General features: G+C 33.6%; 1 protein-coding gene across 4 annotated transcripts in view; it reads right to left on the bottom strand.

Moving 5' to 3' along the window:
- The window catches only part of zmiz1a (zinc finger, MIZ-type containing 1a), a 295,579-nt gene extending 272,001 nt beyond the window's left edge, over positions 1 to 23,578 (bottom strand). For 2 of the 4 annotated variants that reach the window (XM_051923787.1, XM_051923789.1), the window contains exon 1: positions 23,309 to 23,578. The gene's annotated coding sequence lies outside the window, so the exon portion shown is untranslated. Of the gene's footprint in view, positions 1 to 23,304 lie in introns of all 4 variants that reach the window. The other 2 variants (XM_051923788.1, XM_028795536.2) reach the window with 2 other exon arrangements.
- Positions 23,579 to 23,858: the final 280 nt, after the last annotated feature.

The following is a 23,858-nucleotide window of genomic DNA, read 5'->3' as shown; positions in this document are numbered from 1 at the left end:
TATATTTATGTGGAAAACAGAAGGTACACCATTAACATAAAATTAACACAGGATACCTAGACATTTTGTCACTAAAATTGTAATTTATAACATAAAAAGTTATAATGATAAGATATAAGAACTATTAACCTGATTCTGTATCATTTCAAGCTAAAGTTTCATTTTTATATCACCTACAGGTAGATGGTAAAAAGAAGTGCTTAAATAATGTTGCTACATCTGCAAAATAAAACTTCATTCACAATGAGCATGTCAAAGTAGACGAAATATGCACAAAAAGTAGTTTTGCCCTTTCTCTTTCTAAATCTAGCAAAAGGTCTTTAATCCTCCACAATGATTTACAAAGTGACAAGTCAAACAGATTTGCCATGACAGTTTGAAAAAAGACCAACATAAATACAATTAACACTCATGTGATTTCCACCCCCATCCTTAGCAAGGAATACACACAATGGGACATGCTTTACAGATGAAAGTACTAAGCTTTTTCAATTTACTCATCAAGAGCAACTTCCATCAGGAGAATGAAATAAAAAGACAGCTATTGTACAAGAACCTTAAAGTGGCACAGTCTTAATAGGATTGTTCTAAACTATGTGAAGTTGGCTGGTATCAGCATACATTAAAATCTGATTAAGTTGATTTCTAAAACCTAGTCACATTACTAGGTGACTGAAACAATAACGTGAGGTCAAAAGGCAAAGAAAGGACTTCATATAAGATTTCTTTAGTCTTATACAAAAGAAGAATATTTCCCCATGTTTACCTACATCTGCAATTTTCCATCACAGGGTAATGTTTTAAACTAATTACGTAACAATGAACTGTTAATAAACACTGGGTAATGATTTTTTTTTTTTTTTTATTATTTTGCCTTGTAGTATCTAATGGAAATGTAATCTGGCAGCTACTTCATTTCTTACATCCCTGGTGAGCAGTTTCTGAAGAACTTAACAAAACAGTGCACCAGTGTAAATTAGACACATACAAACATTTCTATAGAATATGCTTGCTACACAACACCAAATATCTCTGTTGCTGTATACCAAAAAAACTATCCAGGTATTAAGATTGTATTTGCAAACAGACCAAAAAAAAGAAAAAAACAGTGATCACTATACTCAACAACCCCTGCCAAATATGGTATTAGCTGCTTAGTGTGTTTCACATTTGTTACAAAGAACAGACATATATCACAAAATAAAATCTACCAACCATGGTACACTTAAAATATACTGTATGTACCTACAAACAGAAGGACCAATCTAACAAGCAGCAATGATAACTATAAATCCATCTGACATTTATTTTATCCCAATTCTACATTGCATTTGTGTATTTGAAATTTAATTTAATCACAAAACATTTTTCAGAAAAATAAAATTGAGAATCCTATTATGCACCCCATCTCTAACAGAAATGGGACTCTCTCATGACTTTTGCAAAGGGTTTCAAACAATGTCAGCATCTCCAGCGGGGTAGACCAGAAGCAGTCCTGGGGAAGTAACAAATTAGCTGGATTCTGCTGTGAGTAAGAGAGAGGGAAGATGGCTGCAGCTTGGTTCACTGGCTGCACAACAGTGGCTCCTTTGGCTGGTAAGGCATCCCATAGTTATTTGGGCAGAGGATTTACCAAGATCCATAGGGCAGAAAAAAATAGTGCCAGCAGATAGAGGTGATGAAGGTCACTGGATTTTCTCCACCTAAGCAGAATTACATGCTCTCAAATGAACAACAAACAGGAACTGAAAATAAGGAGTGGTGTGGATACATGGATGATGATTTCTTAACTCCATGTATTTTCTTGTTTGGATGTCTTTTTCCATTTAAACTGTTTAATAGATTTGGAAAGTGAATGGGTAAATAACTCAGCAATGTGGTGATCGGTTAAGTAATAGGGAAAATAACTTCTTGAGTCAGCAACTGCTTATTTTAGCCTAAGTAGCTGCTGTATTCTAATTACACACCTACTAAACATAAAATGTCCAGTCAAAGTGATTAATAATACAATTAAATGGAACACATATTTACAATTACTACATTTTGATAAAAAGCTAAGCTAGATTTAACAATACCATTTACCTTAGATGTTCAGCACATGTATTAAGATTGAAATTTATTTTGTAACATAATTTGTGTTACACGGTTCACAAATTTGCAATAATATTTAATTCAGCAGCAAAAGGATGGAAGGTAGGACTCAACCCAGTACAGATGGCCTTACTATTACAAAAAATAATCAAATGAATTAACTTAACCTACATGTTTTTGTAATGTAAAAAAAACAGAATAACTAGACAAAACTCATACCAAAGCACAGAGAATGTGATCAACTCATCACAGACTATGAGCAGGCTATGATTTGAACCCAGATTTCTAAAGTCCTGACACAGTAACATTTCTCATTCCACCACACAAAGAGAACAATAAAATATGACCAGACTATATGTTTCATATAGGAACTTATGTCATAGTTTTTAACAGAATAATTTACTCAAATGTTATTTTTAATCAGTCCTTCAAATATCATTGACTTGATAAAAATGAAGAACAGCAGATGCCAGCATCTGGAACAGTATTTCAGTTATTAGCTAAAATGTTGGTAACAGCTCAACAACAAGCATATGAAAAGTGTAGCTTGTAACAGAACATCAGCTTATGTACACCAAACATAAGCAGAAGATCCAACATGTCTTGATTTATGAGGCTCTATCTAGCAAAAAGACATCAATAACATTTTTCACTTATTGTTCACAGCTGTCACTTTACCATTTTTATATGTTGTGTGATATATACTCTATACCTGGGGCATCTCATATATCTTTATAGATAATTTTTCCTTACTTTCGCATACAGCTACAAAGTATTAAAAAATCCGACACATTAATGCCTTAACTCTTTCACAAGATATTTTTATACAAGTTCACTAAATATATACACTTCAAAAAAGTGTTTAAATACAATGGAAAAAACAGCAACATTTTTTGGAAAATATTTGTAAAAGCCCAAAATGTAATGATGTACTTTGATATTTATTGATGTACATATTATTTGAAGTGCTGCTCAAGTTAGGCGAGTAGTGTAGGAATGTGTGGATGAGGTGCTCTCATAAAAATAAAATGTATCATCATTATTTAACTTGTTGTAATGGAGACAAACATAGTAAAGTTTATTCCTGACATTTAACTAGCCATTAATGAGGGAAGATACCAGGGTTTATGTGTCAGCATGTGTCTGTGGAAATCGTGCCTTTTATTTAAAAATCCCCCGCAGTTTAATTTAAAATGGAAAAATACCTCTGATCTTCCAAGACAAAAATAAATAAAAGGGTATCTTTATTGCCAATTATATTCCATTATAAAGAAAAAACAGAATGAACTCATTGATTCATGTACCATATATTTTTGAAAGGGGGATGATGTTTGTAAGCAATCCACTGTGAGTTACAAACATTGTAATTTGTAACATTTTACAGTTGAATAATGGAATTTGAAATGATAGTGAGTGGACTATGGGCTAATAAGAACAACATACATTAACCCAATAACCATTTGGTAAAATTTGCAGTTATCAATGAACCCTATCTACATGTGTTTGGGATGCAAAAGGATTGAACACCAGGCTCATGGAGATGTGGGAAGAATGAGAAAACTTCACTGGCAATACCATCAATAAGCACTTAGTGGGGCTGCTAATACTGCATATCTCATGTTTTCAAAGAAATAAGCAAGTACTCCTAGAGGTCAGTCCGGTTTAATGACTAATCCTTGATCACTTCACAGACAGATATTAGCAAATGTCTGATCACTTATGTTTGGTACTTTCAACCTCAGAGGATCTCTTGACCAACTTTTTTACAGGAATCCTATTAAAAGTAAAGAATTGTGAAATCGCACTTTTCAGTTGTAAAACTAATGTTAAAAAGGGGGGAGAAATTTAGAAAATGAATGCATTACTAGTTTGTGACATTTGAAATTTTAAATGAATTGACTAGGTCAGATAAACGTTGCTTTTCATTATTATTAACAAGCGAACTTAAAATAAAAAGTTAAATCTTACAGTAGCAAGTGTCATAAACTTGACAAAGTGAATTACTGACAATCTGATTTGAAAGTACTATCATTACAATAGCAACTTTAAAGAGTTTGTGTAAATAAGATGCTGTACATGGCAGAACGATTTACTAATTCACATCATCCTGATGATAATGTTTGAATTTTGATTTTGTACCTCTTTTAAGCAGTATTTATTTTTCCAATTGCTTAATATAAAATGTCAGCCTAAACCTAAAACCAATGCATTTGTAACCAACACTTGTATGGTAAATGGCTAACTTAAAGTCAGAGACATGCCACTGCTTACATATAATCCCCTACTACACTATAAATCAGCTTCTGTTTAGTAAAATTACTCATGTTGGCTGAAGAATGTGTCCCTTTGAAATTTTTTTTTACTTATTACAATGTTAATAAAAACATACCCTAAAAAATCTGCTTTCATTTGAAAAGCAGAGTAGTATGGTAGCATATTAGGACCACAGAGAATAAAAGAATAGGGATACAGTGTGTCAACTTTAGTCTTGAAATTTCCACTTCAATCACATTAAAATTATTCTAAGTATTTCTAGTCCCAGTTGTTAATCACTACATGCTCCTTAAATTGTCTTCCTTTCGCTCTAGTGATCATCACACAGAATACATTAACTTCATGATATTAGAGCTCTCTTATCATTTAAAATCCTAAGACTTACACTTGATGTGGCAATCACTGCCTGCAGTTCCTCTTGGTGCAAGAGGAAGTCCATTTAAGGAGAAAGTAGCGATGAACGACTGGGTCCGGAAAAACTAAGAATATGAAGCATTTAACATGTTACTTTTGTTTCAATGGGGTTTGAAAAACTGTAGTACATTAAACATCTATTTTATGATGAAGTTTACAATGTTCTATTTTAATCATGATATAAACAACAATATTAAAGTGGAACTATCAAGATTAAAGTCAACATTTTTCTTCACTGTGTCCCTATTTTTTTTCTTTGTCTGTGCCCCGAATACGAAGATTAGGGATGGGATGCATACATTTTGAATGGAACAGAACTCAACAATGTGAGTAGATGAATTGGTAAAACTTTTTGCAAAACCTTGAAAACTGAAATGGGACAATCATCACAGACTCTGTTTAAATGTAATATTAAATAACAGGCTCTAAAGTAACAAAAAAATAATTTTGTGTACAACAGAAAAAGATTAAAGAAGTTATACAACTGGAATGCCACTTAACATCAGTTTAATTAAAATAACCAGTATTCTAAAATGAGAAAATACCAGAAAGATTTTTAAAAAATTTAACCTAAAAAAAGTTTATTATTGGAATTCATGTGCATATAAATTGGATGTGACTGTGGGTCATTTTGTAAGAGGTTAAGTGATGCCTTATACAAAATATTTTTGAAATGTATTCTTGAAGTGTATAAAATCAACATTAACTGCCTGACTGAATTATTTATTGGTATATTTTACAAAAGGTATACTGTGTAGTCAGAAAGAAAAGAGGTGTTTAAATGGAATTCTTGGATGAACCAAATAACTTTGCTTTTAACTACAAAAATCACTGGTGTACTTTACGATGGGAAGTTAGAGTATTTAAATCTTTTTGCAGTCCAAGGCTTTTGGAAAGCAATAAACATACTAAGATGAACCAGGAATTCCTGATAACTTGTTTTAAATACCCGTAATTTGTACAGATGGTATTCCTTAAATGTAAGATCATTAATGATACAGGAAACGTAATTATCAGAATACAGTGTTTAGATAGCTACTTGTAAAGCTATGAACTTATAAAATTAAGTATAGGGTATATATATATGACATATGATAATTTACATGAGACATGCTGAGCTGCAAGAAGCACATCATGAAACAAAGACATCATACTCAAGAAAATTCCCAAAGGAAATTAGAAAGTATAATAAAATTATAAATGATTTCACAAAAGCCTTTATTATTTTATGTCTGTAAGAACTAAATATATTCAATAAATGCAGTGTTATAGATATTAAACCAAAATTAAAACAGGAAATCAGTAACAAAACCTACAGACAAGTAGAATGTGAGAGCTTTCTTTTAAAATCTGTTTCTTTCAGCTTATCTTCCAATTCAGAAAACATCTAAAGTGGCCATAAAACACACTGTCAAGTAACAATTTGTTTACGGCAGAAGCATCAGGCCAATTTGCTATGTTTATTACATTTTGACTACAGAATGAATTCCTTCATATACTTCATTAAAGGAAATCACCAAAAAGCTAGCACTGCAACAAAGAGTAAGAAAAAGGATTCTGGTGCCAAGAGACAGTAAAACATTTTATAAAAGCTTATGAATAAGGCATGAGCTGACATTCTGCTTTTCAATTTTCACTCTTTAATAGTGCTATGTGTTAGCTCATTTTAATATAATGGCACGATTCTGTTACACTGCCATGTAAAAATGAAACCAAATTACAGTAGGACATCATTTGAGTCTTTCACTTATTTAAACCAAATGTTGTCTAACTCTGTAAATTTAGTTTTTCTCAAAGAGAAAATAAAAAAAGTCTTCTACCGCTATGAAGAAAATGGAATGCTACAAAAGCACCTGAGCTGTTGCTGGTTCTAAGCTGTTATGTATGTATTGTAAACTGGTGCAATAAAAACTCTCTCACTCTGAATGTAAAAAAGACCAAATAAATGATATTTGATTTTAAGAGACAGAAATCTGTATGTTCACCTATTGTAGTTCTGGGAGAGGAGGTAGAAATAGTGAATGAATATAAATACTTAGGAACTTACCTAGATAACAATCTTAACTGGAATACAAATACAAAAAAATTATTTTCTAAATGCAACCAGCGCTTATTTCTCCTCCATAAACTCAAACTATTTAAAGTAGACAAGGAACTCATGTTGTCCTATCGCAGTATGACCCAGTCTGTGATCACTTTCAGTTTCATTGCCTGGTTTAATAGTCTGACAAACCAAAACTCAAAAAAGCTCCAGCAGATTACGAAGTATGCAGCTAAAGTTATTGGGGCTGATGTAGATGATTTGACTAGTGTGTGTCAGAGGGCAATGCTAAAGAACCTGGAAATCATCTCAACTGATGACAGACATCCATTACATGTAGAACTAAACTTCAGTAAATCAGGAAGGATAGTTGCTTTGAAACCCCACACAAGTCGCTCCAGAAACTCCTTTCTTCCTAGTGCCATACGACTTTTCAATAAGAAATATCGGAGATAATGTTTAAGGTTTTGATATATATCCTGTTACCTTTTTTTTTTTTTTTTGGTGTAAATATGTTTTATCTAACTGCCTTACCTTAACCTTTCTTATTTCTATTTGTCTGTTTTATTTCATTCTGTCTGTTACCGGTTATTAGATGCAACTGAGAAGGCAAATTTCATGTTTTCTTGTGTAAACATGACTAAATAAAGAAACCTAAACCTAAAATAATGTCAATTTTAAAAATGCTTATTTCATCAACTTGCATAAAATAAAACGTTTTTATAGATTTTGTTTAAATGGTACCTAAGTGGTGGCAGATGGGTATGGTGACATAAGGAACTGTTTCATATACGGGCCCCAAGTCACATTTGGAATAGTGTACTTCTACGTTCTAAAAATAAGTACGTAAATAAATAAATAATTGCAACTGCATCTGATATTTGTTTACCATGCACATATTAATGAAATATGTGGCAATAAGATTAAATAATAAACTGATTAAGTAAATTTCTACTGATGAATGGTCAATACTGCAATAAAAGACTTCTTTAGATTGCATAGATTTTCAAGCTGAAATACTGGAAAAGTACCTTTGGCTTTATGAGATAATAAGTAGCATATAATATGCACTACAAGACCATAAAACTACATTTATAGATAGAATCCACAATAAAGAGTTTTATATATCAACATATCCATAAGTTGATAAGCTGTCTTTAAAGAAATTTTGGTGTATTTTGGATTTTTTTTTTTTTTTTTTTTTTTTTTTTTTACACATTTTAGAAATTATTTAAGAAAATCAATCAAAAAAAAAAATCAGGAAATCAAAACTATTACCTACACAAAGAGAAAGAAACAATTCTGGAGATGTCACTGTGAGGAATTATCATGTGTCTTTGTTAGATTTCCATGAGTGTCCCGATTTTCCTCCCTCTGTTTAGTGGCAATTCTAAAATGTCTCAGTAGAGGTGAGTGTAGGCATGTCCAAGTAGATTGGAGAATAAAAAGTACAAATCATCATTCAAAATTAGAAAAAAATAAATAAAATAAATGTAGTTTCAAAAATGTCAGACAAAGGCATTGTGATGCAGTTGTTAGTATTGCCTCATAGGTCTATAAGAATGGGTCCAGACTGCAGCCCATTTACAGTATATGTGGATTTTGCACATTCTGTCCATGACTACAATGGCATTTCCTCTGGCCATTCCAGTTTCACATATTTCAAAGACATTTAGGTTATGTTGATTAGAGTCTCTGAAACACCACAGTGTGGATTAAAGCTGGTAGTGTGCATGAGTGTGCATTATAATGGATGAGCATTAAGCTGAGATCCATGTCCACACATTATTAAAACTGGAATAAGATTGATCAAAAACTGGATGGACAAATTCCAAATATCAATACTAAAGCTGATCAACAGTTAAAAGAAAGTTTAAAGAGACAAGCTTTGGATAATCCTCACAGGCACATGTCACAATTTTTGTAAATGTCCCCAAACACTCTCACAATTTCATCAAATTACTTTGTAATCCATTAAGGATTAGATTTTTAAGATATCAAGATAAGGTTTGATACTTTGTTACCCTTTAATGCTCTTTTTAATACATTAACCAAAATTTAAAAGCACAAATTGTCCCAAAGAGGAGCAAGTTCAACTTAATAGCATTTCCATTCATTGTCAACCATGTCAAATCAATGTTAAAGAATTCTGCCACTGTGAAAAAGCCTCCTCCCATTAATCTTAAACCCTTTAACACAGAAGTCAATCATTTTAGTACTCACATGTTCAATATAATATTGCACTTTACTCTTGTAGTGCTAATCATCAAGTTGGTTCTGCAGTTAGACAGTCAAACAACTATCAAAAGACCATGAAGAATCAAAACATGCAAGTCTTGAACCTTAAAAGAGGAACTGGAAATAATACATTGACAAGTAAACCTTTAAGAAGAACACTGCTGAAGTCAAGAAAGACTCAAGGCTTGTAAAGTATTTATTATGTCGTGAGTGGAAAATATTTATTTTCTATGGAACCTTAGCCTACACTCTTATTATTTAATTAAAAACTATACAATAAAGTTCATTTTGTGCAAGTCAGTTCAATACTTCATCAACTCTTAAAACTGCAGCAATTGAAACACTTTCACTTATACCTAGAGACTTTGGAAAACTAGAATATTACATTAAGAAGAATCTGAAAATATTTAGGTGTAAGCAGTGTGTACCTAATCTAAACAGTAAAACATTAAGACAATTTAAAAATATCAAAATGCAGTTAGCACTGGCACACCTGGCTCATACTGCACACAAACATGTTTTTCTTGTTGAATATTCTTGCGTAGTCTAGTGCTTTAAATATTCTGTCAGAACATTCTAGGCCTGAAGAAGGGGCCTGAGTTGCCTCAAAAGCTTGCATATTGTAATCTTTTTTAGTTAGCCAATAAAAGGTGTTATTTTGCTTGGCTTTTCTCTACATTCATAATGGCTAACACGGTACAACACCCTAGTACTATAGAAAAATTAAGAAAGCCAGAACGGTCTATAGTTTTCTTGGCTTTCAAGTCTGACCACACATAACCTGGGACTTTCAACTAGCTGCTAAAAACAAAGCAAAAACAGAGTTACACTGTAGAGGCAACCAAGCATACATATAGAACACGGGTTTGGAGCTTGAGTCAGTTGAACAACCAAACCAAGCCAAATGCTGCCAGCAAATTGATCCTGCCCTTAGGCAACGAAAGGTAATGGTGTCAAAAGTCATCAACAAGCAGTCAACAATGCCACTATAATAATCTGATTGGGGAAACATGCTGCCTTGATGAGACAAAGGCATGCAGTATTACTGCTTCTTGTCATCATATGCAAGGAAAGTTGCAACATATCTTCTAGTCTTAATTATCTTGTTAACATAAACCTATTTTCCATGCCCTATCCTAGTAAAACATAAAGGAAAATAGTTTTTAGCACTATAGCATATTTAGTTTTTTGAAGACATATAATTTTTCAATAGTAAAAACTATTCCACGGTGATTTACTGACTCAGTGCAATGCCATTGTTTACACATTTTAACAGTCAGCTCCCTGATATTTCAAGTGGTTCTCTCAACATCACACAAAGAATCTGTGATGAGAAATGAACCAGAAACCTTGTGGTTTACAGTCCCATGTCTTACTCTAAGCCATACTTCATAATTTTAAGCAAGAGCTCTCTGTACATGTATGTTTTGATATGGGTAACAGACTTATTTTTCATGGACTATTAGAAAGCATTGGCATAACAAACAGAAGGAAATTAAACATAGTGGTTGGCTCATTCAAACAGTTTGTGGTGCTGAAAACAAACATAGTTTATAACCTATTACATTATAAAATGGGTTACTTTAAGTAGGAGGACACATATCAAAATATAAGTGGATATTTCTGAGAAAAATGGCATAACCACCTGTAACCTATCAATCCATAATTTAAATGTACAGTCACATCTATGCATATAAGAGCAATTGCCATAATCATGGGTTTCATAAAGGAAATTAACTATTTTAGCTAGTACAGCTTTGCCAAATATTCACCAACAGGTGTCAGGTTATCTATGTAAATGGATCTGTAACTGAATCTGAAGAGTAATTTTTCTGAGCAATGACCTAATTGTACCCGAGTCTTAAAATGGCAGAAATTCAATGACTACTGTAATACAACAAGAAGTATAGTTGGAAACCATAAAGAAGGAGAAATGTTTACTCAATTAACACTTTACATCCTTAAGTGTATACAATCCACCAAGTGAAACAGAATCTGAAAAGTTCCAAGTCATTCATAAAATATTTATTTTGAAAGAAATTTAAAAATAAAAAGGAACAGAAAAAGGAAAATACAAATACAATACACAACTTGATCCTTACAAGATGAATTGACCGCCTGAATGAAGTTTGCAATTGCATGTAGTTGTTAGCTAATTTTAAACTGTCAGAATCTTTCTCAATCATTCATTCTTGTTCTACACCCTTTAATTCCAAAAATGTGTTGCAAAGAAAATGGAGTCTATTTTGAGAGCATTAAGTGTTATACAGAAAACATGGGAAAGGCACTATAAAAATAAAATGTATTAGTATTATTATTATTAAAACTTCTCTAGATAGAGTACTTGTCCACTGCAAGGCACACTTATGCTTGCGTCCACGTTGGGCTAATTTTAAAATAAAAAATCTCTTGAGGTCTGAATGTCCTAGGAATGTGGAAGGAATCTCACCAATGCTCACATACCGAGAAGTTCATCTCTGCTAGCCCTACACTATGGCCTCATCTTTAAATCAATGGCTTTCAGTTCTGATAAATTAAGCTGCTTAAGTGCATCTGGAAAGACCACTGGATGAGTATCATTGACTAAGTAAATTATTGGCAATGCAGCTTTCTTTACAAATGCTTTCACAAGTGCTTTTCTTTCAACTATTCAATTAGAATTTTGAGATTTGTTGCCACCATCTTAATACTAACATGCTGCAATTTCAGCTACAAGCACCAGACAAAACAGCATCAAAATGTTTGGCTGCTTTAGGAAATCCTACAAGCACCATGAGAACAAGCTGTATCCTGTCTGCAGTGTTTGTACAAGGGTGGAGGAGGGGAGGGTGTATGGGTTTATATCACTTCATCATGAGGACTATGTCGTCAGGGAAATGAGTGGTGGGGGGCATCAAGTAACCACCACACCCTCAGCTTTCCATTTAGCAGCACTTCTAGATTCACTGCTTTTCAATTTCTGCAATATACCTTAATAGCTAACATTGAAAAAACTGGCTGGAACTGGTGAAAACAAGTAATAGGAAAGCAGCTTTTTTATTTTTAACACACACTTTTTTCAAAAACCACTTAACTTATATGTTTTATAGTTTGCAGCATATTTAGAAAATAACCAGTTTCACCAAATGTATGCTTTAGAATTTTAACATGGTTCATATTAATTCCAGACTTGCTAATATAAACAGTCATTTTAATCTTCTGAAGTCAAAAAAAAGAAAAGAATACACAAGAAAAAGTAATATAAATCTCTAAAGAATAAAAGTCTAAACCAATTTTTACAAGATTATGCCCTATATTTTAAACAAATGTGATACTTTGAATTCAATGCTAACAAACATGGAGCACAAGTTTCACATTTAGGGCATCTTCATCAAAGAATATGTCCTAATCACTTTAATTAGTCTTGGAAGTATTAAGAGACAGACACCCAAGAACAGAAACTAAAAATAAAATAAAAGAATAAACATTTCCAGTACCTCTGAAGAAATAGTTGTTTCTAGTTGTTAGGATTAGAGACCAATTATGTTACGCTACTTTGATAGTATCAGCAAAACAACTGAGTAAATCTACTTATGTCTACTGAGAATTTGCACATTTAACCTTACACTAAAGAGGAATGATAGCAAACAAAAGTGAATCTAATATACTGCTTAAGATAATATTATTGCACAAAATATAAGACATTAGTGCTCTAAATCCTCAATAAAAGAATAATTTAGCTTAAAAGCTGAAAATGGGAAAAATAAAGAAAGAAAAAGTGCCTTAAGCAGCACCCCAAAGCCATGGATTCAATGAGGAGTTTCTTTGGTTGGTTTGTAAAATAAATATTTATTTATTTATTTATTTAAAGGTCACTGGAGTCATCTCCACCATTTTTGCATCATGAAGAGACCAACTTTTCAAACCTTCCAAACAGACATGTATTTTCCCAAAAAACATTATATACATACAAAACATAAACATTAAAGTATTCATTCCAATACAGAAACATAATAAAGTGCCTTGGAAAAATGCCTACCTCAGATTATGTTGCATAAACATATGCAAAAACATTAAAAAAGATCAAACAAATAAATCTGGAAGGACTTGTGAATCATCCCTCCATTCTCTGAACCCGTTTATATCAGTTGATGAAAACTGATATAACTGATGAAAACTTAATTTTCTGCATTAACTTTGAGCTGGTGTTGATCACTATTGAAATAATTAGCAAATAAATAATAAATTTTAAAATAATAATAGGTCTATAAATTAAGAACACAGTGCTTACTGAATATCAAATACAGAGGTTTCCGTCATAGAAATATAACAATAAGCTACACACACAAACACAAAAAAAAAAATCACAGTTCAGGGAATGCCCCAGTCAATGATTGTTCAAATGTTCCAATTTTTAAATTAAGCTTCTGGCAACACATGGTACCTTCTCTAGTAAACAAGAAAAAACAGAACAATTGATTTAAAATAAACTGCTATGGTAACAGCTATAATAAAGCAGCAAGAAGGGGGTAAAATGGGTGGGTGTCTGGCAAGCATTTGCAAGCACATCAGACAACATGCACAAGTTTAAAAGAACTGTATAAAAGAGACATGTTTTTGACTTTAATATTATTTCTGGAACACTTATACAAGTCTTGAAGTGACAATTAAGCAATATGTTTACTGAGATGAAAATAGGAACAGCTCTAAATAAACGGCATGAATAGATATACAAACAGAAGTGTATTACATAAAAACACTAAGAACAATAAAGATGACAGGACTATTTCCATCATCACATGTCCCCACCTTTAATCCACCTTTAATCCTAGATGATGCTTGTATCTTGCAACTTTTTTAATGTACAGTAGTACAAGTTATGGTGCCTAGTTGAAAACTGACTCCCCTTTGCTATATTAAATGATAACTAATATTTACTAGAGGATGTAGAGAGGGGACCTTCCTAAAAAGTGGCCAATCATCTAAAAGTCATGCCTGCTATGTTTCTCTAATATTGAAAAATGTTGTGAAAATAAATGACACAGCTGTAGTGGACACAAAAAGCTTGGAAATACTTAGTGTGTGTGTTCAGAGAATGAGTGAAATTTAAATATTTAAGTCAACAGTATAACTTAATTCACACTGCCATCTTTCAAGCAGTAGTATATTTTGCAGCACAGTGACTTACCACTACTGGCTTACAGATATGAATATAAATGCATATAAATTTTGCACCTGGATATTGTCCAAGGGGAATTTTCATGTCCTAACCATGCATGCATGGGTACTGAAGAGTTTTCCTACCACTCCCTTAAAGATATGCATCTTAAGTTTTCTGGCAATTTCAAATTGGCTCCTTTGTAAGTGTCAGACTGATTTGTGCGCATTAGTGGGATCTGTGATGGAATGGTGTCTTTCAGCCTAGTGCTCGAAAGATAGGCCCTGGTAATCTCACCCCTGAACTAGATTAAGTAAAATATACTATACGTTTTACTTTTACCATATCTTTACATTAAAAATATACTGAAGAAAGTATTTTCTTTTCATTTAATTATATATAATTTAGGAATTTGCATCAACATTCTTTACATATACCTAATCCTACCTGCTGTTTTAAATATGGTGCATTTACACAAGGACCTACAGTATACGTAACAACCTAATTCACTTATTTTCTACTTCCACTTTAGCTCATACACAGTGGGGGAGGACCCAAAACAAACATCTGTCTATGTATCTAAAGACTGTAATGTTGCACAGCTAGTAAGTTATACATCAATATCTCATTTTATGTTTTCATTATGGGATCAAGAATTATGGTATCTATTTGCTTTAATCACACAAATAAGCATGTTGTCATCCCTAACTGACTATTTCTATAACCACTAATATAAGTTATTTAGAAAAGTGTGATGTGTACAGTTTCACTATATTTTTTTCTCATATGAGAAGCTACAGTGCCCCTTTCAAAGCAAGTACAAGAAACAAAACTGGACAGCTAAAACGAAACCAGTGAGTAACTGTTAAAACATTTTTATGGTTTTACGGCAGAACTAAGAAATCTCAAACTGTTAATGGAAAAAGAAAATTTAGAAGTGCTTTTAAAAGCAAACCTTAGTTGTTCAGTTCAGAATTTAATAAAACAAACTGAATAAAACAAACAGAATTTTAATTAGTGGTATCATTTTAATATAAACATTAATGGTTCTACACAGTCCATTCATCCATCTCTTCAAAATAATATCAAAAATATATCAAGAACTATTTTTAAAGTTTAATTTGTAGGAAAACAATTTTGCTGATAAAAATGAAATCTGTTAACTATTTTACAGAAGAGCTGGACATATTCTTCTTTGGGACTAACTGCAAGGAGGACTGTTAACCATATTGTTTATCTTGAAAGGTATACATTCCCCAAATCTAATAAAGCATATTACTAATTCCAACAAAAAATATTTTCAGTCTAGGTCCTAACAGTAAGAGGTTTTTCTTTCAGTGAAACCGCTTTGCAGTGCTCTGAAGTGTGCTTTAAAATAGATAGATAGATAGATAGATAGATAGATAGATAGATAGATAGATAGATAGATAGATAGATAGATAGATAGATAGATAGATAGATAGATAGATACTTTATTAATCACAAGGGGAAATTCACATACTCCAGCAGCAACATACTGATACAAAATATATATATATATATATAAGGAGAGATTTATACTTGACTTGAGAGTTAAAAGGTAACAGTGATTTTCATTGAAGAAATGCAGTGAAGACGTGCACTACATCAAGCACCATTAAATACTAATGATGAGGGATCATCAAAAAAGAAATAACTCTTACTAGTTAAAAAAACACAACAAGAATACATTTACGGACAGTACTGTAGCACAATGAATATGAGGTGGAAAATGTTAATTCAATGGTTTTATATTCCACAAATCAGAATACTCAAATTCAAAATAAAACTGTCTTACAAATACTTTTAAGCCAATATTGGAGAGTGATTGCATGGGCAACTTTTTACTGAGTATTGATAATAAATAAAAAGTGGAATAATCTGATAATCATTATAGGAATCAACAGGAACAAACTTTTGCTTTTCTTCTAGCCATTCTTATACATGTTCAGCATCTTACATACAGTATATACATTTTTACGATATCATTTTAGGAATGCTGACGATTGTTTCAAACACAACACTTATTAAAACAAACTATAAGATGTGTTTAAAGGCAATTTGTTGCTACATTATACAGTGACAGTAAGCAGTATGCATTACTGGACATAAGCTGTCAAGGATCTCATGAGGCTATCTGATTAACTGAGTTTTAGCTGTAATTATGGTGATTGCTGCAACTGAATAACTATGAAACAATATTCTGATACAGAAGCTTGATGCTGGAAAATGGATATAACCATGCAAAAACTAAAAACAAACCCTAAATTGCTCTAGTTATTTTTTTAAAAAGTAAAGAACTGCTGAGATCAGAGTTTAATAAATATTTGCCATGTGCTGACACTTTCTGTTCAATATGGACTCAACTGTGCATCTGAACATGTTGGTGTATCAGTACAAACCTGATCCTAGAAATGAATTTTGGCTTGAAAATGTAAGGCTTTCGCAAATATTTCAGTTTCTTAATATATACTGTATACATATAGATACACATAACATAAGTCACACATGCAGGTCATTTTGTTTACAATATGCAGAAAATAGGCATATTCTTAGCGACAGCATTTGAATTTCCAGACATCTCTTTAAAAATAATTTATGCTTTGTCTATACAGAGAACTTATGATATTACCATGAAAGAATAAACTACTATATAACATTCTTTGAACTCAGCTCTTTATAGCACTGTGCAAAACTGTCGTAGCAAACAAACAGCTTTTTCCTCCTTTTGCTTGGCAAATCAGGCATGGTCTATTTTGTTTGGTACTTTATGATGTTTCCAGACAGAAAATGTCTATATACATGAATGCATAAAAATTGCTTAAAATCATAATATAACAGCATTTTATTGACTACTACTTGCAAAATAGCTCAACCAAACTATGTAGCTTTCCAGGTCTAACAGACTTGTGATCGTTGAGTAAAAATAATAAATAAATATTATATATAAATAAATTATAAATAAATTATATATATATATATATATATATATATATATATATATATATATATATATATATATATTTATTGCATACGTTATGGTACTTTTTAAATGTGTACCTGTAAAATTCATAAATAATTTCATATAAAAAGTTGGCAAAAAATACTACATGGCTTCAACGGCATCACAAAGTAATGAAACAACATCTTAGGAGCTATGACTGCTCCATAATCAAATACTTCAGCACACACCTATACTTCTGTCAGTAAACGTCCCGTTATACAAACCTGCTAAAGCATATAATGTATTTTCTGTTTATTCATTTAATGTGCATTAGATAATTCAGATTTTGACATTAGGTGTGTTTAGATTTTACTGGTACTGAGAATTTTTTTGTAACCAATACCAAAATAAGTCTTAGAGGATTTGTATATAAATGTTTACACTAATCTATAATTTATATATATATACACACAAAATATTGAAAAAATTTGTTTCATTTGTCTGAGTCAATGAAAACAAAATACAAGCTGCCATAAATCTTACAAGAAGAATAAAGACAATAAAGGGTGTCACTTCATGAAATGCCCATCCCCCATCCATAAACACATACCATGACCAGTGGTTTACATTGATTTATAGGGCTACTGGCAGACAGGCTAATCATTCTGTGGTTCTCAAACCATTCACCTTCCACATCAATTTACTTCAAGCCTAACTAAATAAATTTTAGGTACTTCTCTGAACAGAGTTCAGAGCTTTTAAAGAAGCTTCTGATTAATTGTTAATATAAAGCATTTGCATTTACAATATGTACAGGAAAAGGAAAGCTCTCAGTATAAAATCATACTCACTGACTACCAATTCCATTCTGAGTGTTACATACAGCATTATTAAAACAGTTTTCTAACACAGCTGTACAAAAGGCATAAAGACCATATAAATATGTGATGCAAAATGAAGAACTAATGTAACAGTCACTTGCAGGTATAAAGAAAGAAAACTGTCAAATGTGAGTGTATACAACGGAGAATATCACCAACTGACTACGTATGATGTTACCAAAGACATACTTCTTAACTACTGCAATACCTAAAATCTGTTAAATATTTAGCTTCAGTGGTAAATGATGAAATAGAAAAGTAACAAAAGAGAGCAAACTACAGCGTGTACGCCAAACTAAGGACTGTAATACATCCATCAATTTTCTAAACTTGTGTTTTTCATTACAACAAAATGCTGCTGTATAATATAATACTGATAACAAAAGTAATTATATTCTTCTACTGCATTTGGAAATAACTGTTGTTAATGTTGAAAATTGTGTTGGCAAAAATTTTATTTTTTGTTTATCAAAAGCAAGTAATAAGCCTAATGGAAAAAAGCAAGGGAAAAAGCACAAATAAAAATATAAATATGAATACAGATATTTGCCATTTGCAATATGAACATAGCTAGTTAAATAAGATTGCAAACATGAATATACTACAATTGGTCCTTTATTAAATTTCAAAGTATGATATATACTATTGTATTATATGCAAAAAAGAAGACTAAATTCTGTTATGCTTAAGGACTATGAAGCATCTGCTCTTTAAATGCTTGCTCCAGTTCACATGATCAGAAAACAGCTAACACACACAAGGGAAAGGGGGGGGGGGGGGGGGGGGGGACAGAGAGAGAGAGAGAGAGAGAGAGAGAGAGAGAGAGGAGTGCATCCACAAGCCTCAAGCAGTAATCAAACCTGTTTTCACACCGTTATGAATACCCTCTGCTTTTCACAGTTTTCTTTCGTTTGTGGAAAACACGGTTAATAAATGCAGTTCTCTAGGCTTAGTCACACGTGCTCTGTTGCAGATCTCCATTTCAATGTGTCTTTTGTTTGACGGCTGGTGTTTCAACATCCTCAGCTTGAATAGGAGGAGGTCAGCCTAGTGCTTCTGCCCCTGGTAATTCAGAAGCTCACACTGGGGCCCCTCTAAGAAACAGGGGAAGAAAATTAACTTCTCTTGTATAAGACAAATTCTCTTCCCAATCTGATTCTGGGCTGGAAGGTCAGCATACCACACAGGTATAGGTAACACTGCTTTATTTCCACTAAACAAATACAGTTCTGCAGATTGTTACTTTGGAGCAAGATATTAAAACCAATCAAAAATAAAATATACCAATGCAACATGAACACAAAACAGGTTGTTCTAAACGGACACTGAAAAGCAGATATACAAGCAATGCAAGATAAAGGCAGACATTTAAAAGCTAGGTTTTTACCTGAAAAAAATATTTTTTTTCCTAAAGTGAATAAAGTTTGCTTGGGGCCCGGCAATTATCCACCACAAATTGCTACATGTAAACAAAAACACATTACTACCCAGTGTTTGGGTATATTTTCACTAACTTAGTATATTTACAATCATCTGAAAAATATTATAATATTTTTCAAAAAGACTAAGCATCCAACCCTCCGAAAAAAAAACAAAAAAAAAAAAAACACAAAAAGCTCTACCTCAAGTCATTTGCCTCCTCTTAGACACACACACTTGCACTCAGTCTCATAGGAAACCTTTCATGGTGCATTTGTTTGAGCTGCCAAGTTAAATCCTCCACTCTCATGTCAACACATTGAAAAGGGAGTCAGAACACCAGCTTCACAGAGAGACCAGACCAGACCAGAAAGAAAAAAAAATCAAGTGGATCAAATCCTTTGCCACTAGCAAACAGCCATTAAGGTATTTGTACATTATTAAGTAAAGTTTGGAACAGCATATTTACAAATTACACAGGACCTCAATACACATTTACATAATCAGAGAAATACAATAATTATGTCTCAGACTTCTGTTATATACACTATTATGAAAAAGGCAAAGTGATGAGACTTTAGCTTATCAAAGACATAATAAGACTGTAGACATTGCTCAAATGAACACCTAAAGGATAAATACTGTATATATTTGGCCCCATCTCATAAATGAAATGCTTACATTTGGGCCCAAATCATGTCCATTTATTTTTGGTGATAATCTGTATTTTGGAAATTTAAAGTCTTCAAAATGAACATATAAAGAAAATATGCTTGTACTATTCTTCATAGTATATACAAGATCACATGTATTACACAGCTTATTTTCTTCCTTAATGTTTACGCTTATAAACAATACCACTAACCACACTTCACTTTTAACTTACATCTGAACAAATTGCTAATTTAAGCAATTTACTGGTACAAATAACTAAAAGTGCATATGATGAAGGAGACATTTATTCCAAGACAAATGCTCTTCTAATGTTAACCGATCAAAACAAGGGTGGTAATCATATTTATTTTAAGAAAAAAGTTTTGACAAACTAAAAATAATCATATGTTTTAGAATCTTCTTCAAAAAAGCACAGAAGACCACAAGACAAAACAATGATTTCCACCAACCTTAACATCCAAATGTGAATTTCAAACTAGGTAAATGTACAGCCTACATTCACAATGTGGACTCACCAGCCATGTTAAGCTACATGCATACATTCAGCAGGACACACAATATTGGTATAATAATTTAAACCATACAGGTAGTGAAACCCAGCTACTCTGAAGACTTTCCACAAGCTGAATGAGACATTCGGGCCATAATTTGTTCATTGCCTGGATGAGATACTCAGGGAGTCAACTTTTAAGAGGCTGGATAACACACTGGAACTGTTGATATTTCATGGACTGGGTAAAATATTGAAGATACTGGAATATATTATCATACGCTAAAAGTAAATACTGGACCAGACAACTGTTCATAAGCAGAATGAGATTCTCAGCAGGATAACTTTGCACTCTCTGGATGAGATGTTAGTACACTTGACTTTTCACAATCTCCATAAGATTTTGGGGCAGACAATTTCTACATGCTAGGTGAGATATCAGAACAAGTGCTTTGTAATAGACTGGCTGAAATATCGAAAGAATCGACTTTTTCCTGATAAGCTAGATGAGAAGTAGGAATAGATGTCTTTTAATAGGTTGGGCAAGATACGAGAGTAAATGATTTTCAAAATGCTGTATGATATATTGTAATGGATGACTGTTAATAGGCTGATGAGACATTAGGATAGATGTCTTTTAATAAGCTGCATAAGATAATGGGATACTTTTTTAATAGACTGAATGTGATATTGGAACAGTTTATTGATAAGCTGACCAAATGACCCTGGCAGAATGACTGGTCTTGTCTCATTTGCAGCATTTATCTCCTGTAATCCCAACATGACACACTGTAAAACTCCTGTAATCTTTTTACTAACATTAAGAACTTTGACAAACGTGAGGATAACATCAAGCGCATCCCAATATTTCGTCCAGATTCTTTCTAAAGGTTATGAAGGCTGCTGTTTCAACTAAATAACTAGGTAGTTACCTTCATGTAGTTCTGTTTAACAAGATGCCATAACAAGAGCGTAATCCTATATATAAGGACGTAACTATTTCTTTGACATCTTGTAAAGCACTTTGAGCTACATTATGTGTATGAAAATTTGCTATACAAATAAATGTTACTGCTGTAAAAACAATATGAAGAAAATATTACTTGGAAATGAGCAAATCTTTCACCGCCTGTATGTGTTTAGTAACGCCTTTGTGAAACAGTCAAACTTTCACCCTTAATACTAACATTATTTCAAAGGCAGTATTAATATCAAGAATTTTCATCCATTTTGACACTTTAAAACCCCGCTTAATCCAGATGAGGGCTGAAGAAAGCTAGAGCCTCATCCTTAAAAAAAGAAAAAGAAAAGAAACAAATCTTCGGAAATTTACGTGAAATAATAGTAGGGGGCACGTCTAGTCTCTACGGTGCTTAGTGGGTTTTAAAAATACACACCCCCTACAATTAACAACGGCAACTGAAAACAACTGAAGGCGCAAGTTAATATGCTGGAGATGTGTTTGACAACGTAATATCAAGAGCTACAAAACACCTTGTACAAGAGAGGAAAAAGAAATTCAAATGAGCTCTCTGTAGACTAAACAGCGGACAAAGTCTGCATGTCTGGGTTCGTTTCCATCTGTTTACAAGCATTCAGTGCCTCCTGAAGTCAAGAGGCTACCTCCTCTTCCACCCCTTCCTTAAGTCACTTGCAGACTTACTTTCTGACAACAGTATGAACACAGAACTGGCTAGTTTTAGCCTGTCTCTTTAAAACCACACACACACACACACGCACGCACGCGCGTTCGCTCTCTCTCTCACACACACACACTGAAAGGAGACACACTGGCTGTTTCCCTGGCTTCCTGGACAGATGTACAGTACTGAAAGAAAACCTAGTCTTGCTTGTTGCCCTGCGAGGGAGGCCCTGGTCCCAACTGGCTTTTCCATCCAGACACCAGGAATTCACAGAAGCAATGTCTGTTGTCTGAAGCACACACGACCCCCGCCGGAGGTATTTCCTCTAACCTGTGCCCCGCAATTCCAATAATAAAGCACTCTCAACTTTGTTTCGCTCTCTCATTCCTTCCAAACTCTCGGCGCCTAAGAGAGAGAGAGAGAGAGAGAGAGAGTGCGTGTGTGCTAGAGAGAGAGAGAGACAAAAAATGCAAATACTTCAGGCCGCCGGAGAAGTGCTACTATGAGCTGAAAGTGTTCTATCGAGGTGTATTCCGCATACATGCATTATTCACACAAGCTCGGTGCTGCCTGCACTAGAAGAAGCCAGTGGCGCTAAGATAATGCAACCGTGCAAGAATACAATGTAACCTCCGCCGCCACCTTCTTCTCCTCCTCCTCCCCCTCACAGAAAGAGGAAAAAATACGATTACAGGATGTCTCCGAAAGTGACCTGAACCCACCTCCAAGCCATTCACCGCACACTTTGCCCGTCTTGATTTATTTCCAAAGACACACAATGCACGGCAGCGACGCTGTGGAGACACAGTGCCTGGCACCGAAGGGACCTCTTTGTAATAGCCAACCACACAAACTGTCTGCTACAAAATATCCATCTCACTGCCACCGTCGCACCAAAAAAAAAATCCCCTAACGGGCTATTCTATTGTTTCTCCCGCAGACCTATTCAACTAGATTAAAAATGAGAGAGCGAAGCAGCTTCCCCGGTCATAAGCGAGAGAGGTGTGAAATCCGATACGGAAACAGAAAAGGAACTTACTTACCGATCCGAGGCGGCTGGGAGAAAAAGGAATCCTTCTGCCTTTCCTGATCTGTTTTCTTGTGTTTTATTCAGTTCTGTTTTGGCTTCTGTGATTACATGTGCGTTGTTGTTGTTGTTTTTTTAATTGCCTCCCTTTTCCTTCACAGACAGAGAGAAGGAGCTCAGCGTTCGTGGGTGAGTAACTGAATCAACTAGCAGAGAGCACAGCAAGTTGAAGTGTCAAATTACATTGGCTATTCTATTACCAAAGGGCCATGCTTAGTGGCTGCTGACAAAATCTGTCCCAGATTTCCTTTAGAAAGGGAGCCACTTGAGCTTGGAATACAGCGCTCTTCAAGTCACACAAATTCTCCCACAGCACCTCTGAACAAAAGACCTGAAGTGCTACACCTGCCTCCGAACTCGCTTCTTGTGCAAACTCTCCCGAAGCACAAAGGAAAGCTGGCGCTGAATGTGTGGACATTGTCATTAATATGCACATATGATTATGACAGCAAGGTATTAACAACGCGGAGGTTTTATGTGTTTCGCTCATACTACGTTTACATTTT

Source organism: Erpetoichthys calabaricus, chromosome 2 (assembly GCF_900747795.2).
Source record: "Erpetoichthys calabaricus chromosome 2, fErpCal1.3, whole genome shotgun sequence".
Lineage (NCBI taxonomy): Eukaryota > Metazoa > Chordata > Cladistia > Polypteriformes > Polypteridae > Erpetoichthys > Erpetoichthys calabaricus.
Note: the sequence above shows the minus strand (reverse complement) of the source record. Positions and strands in the feature narration are given on the sequence as shown.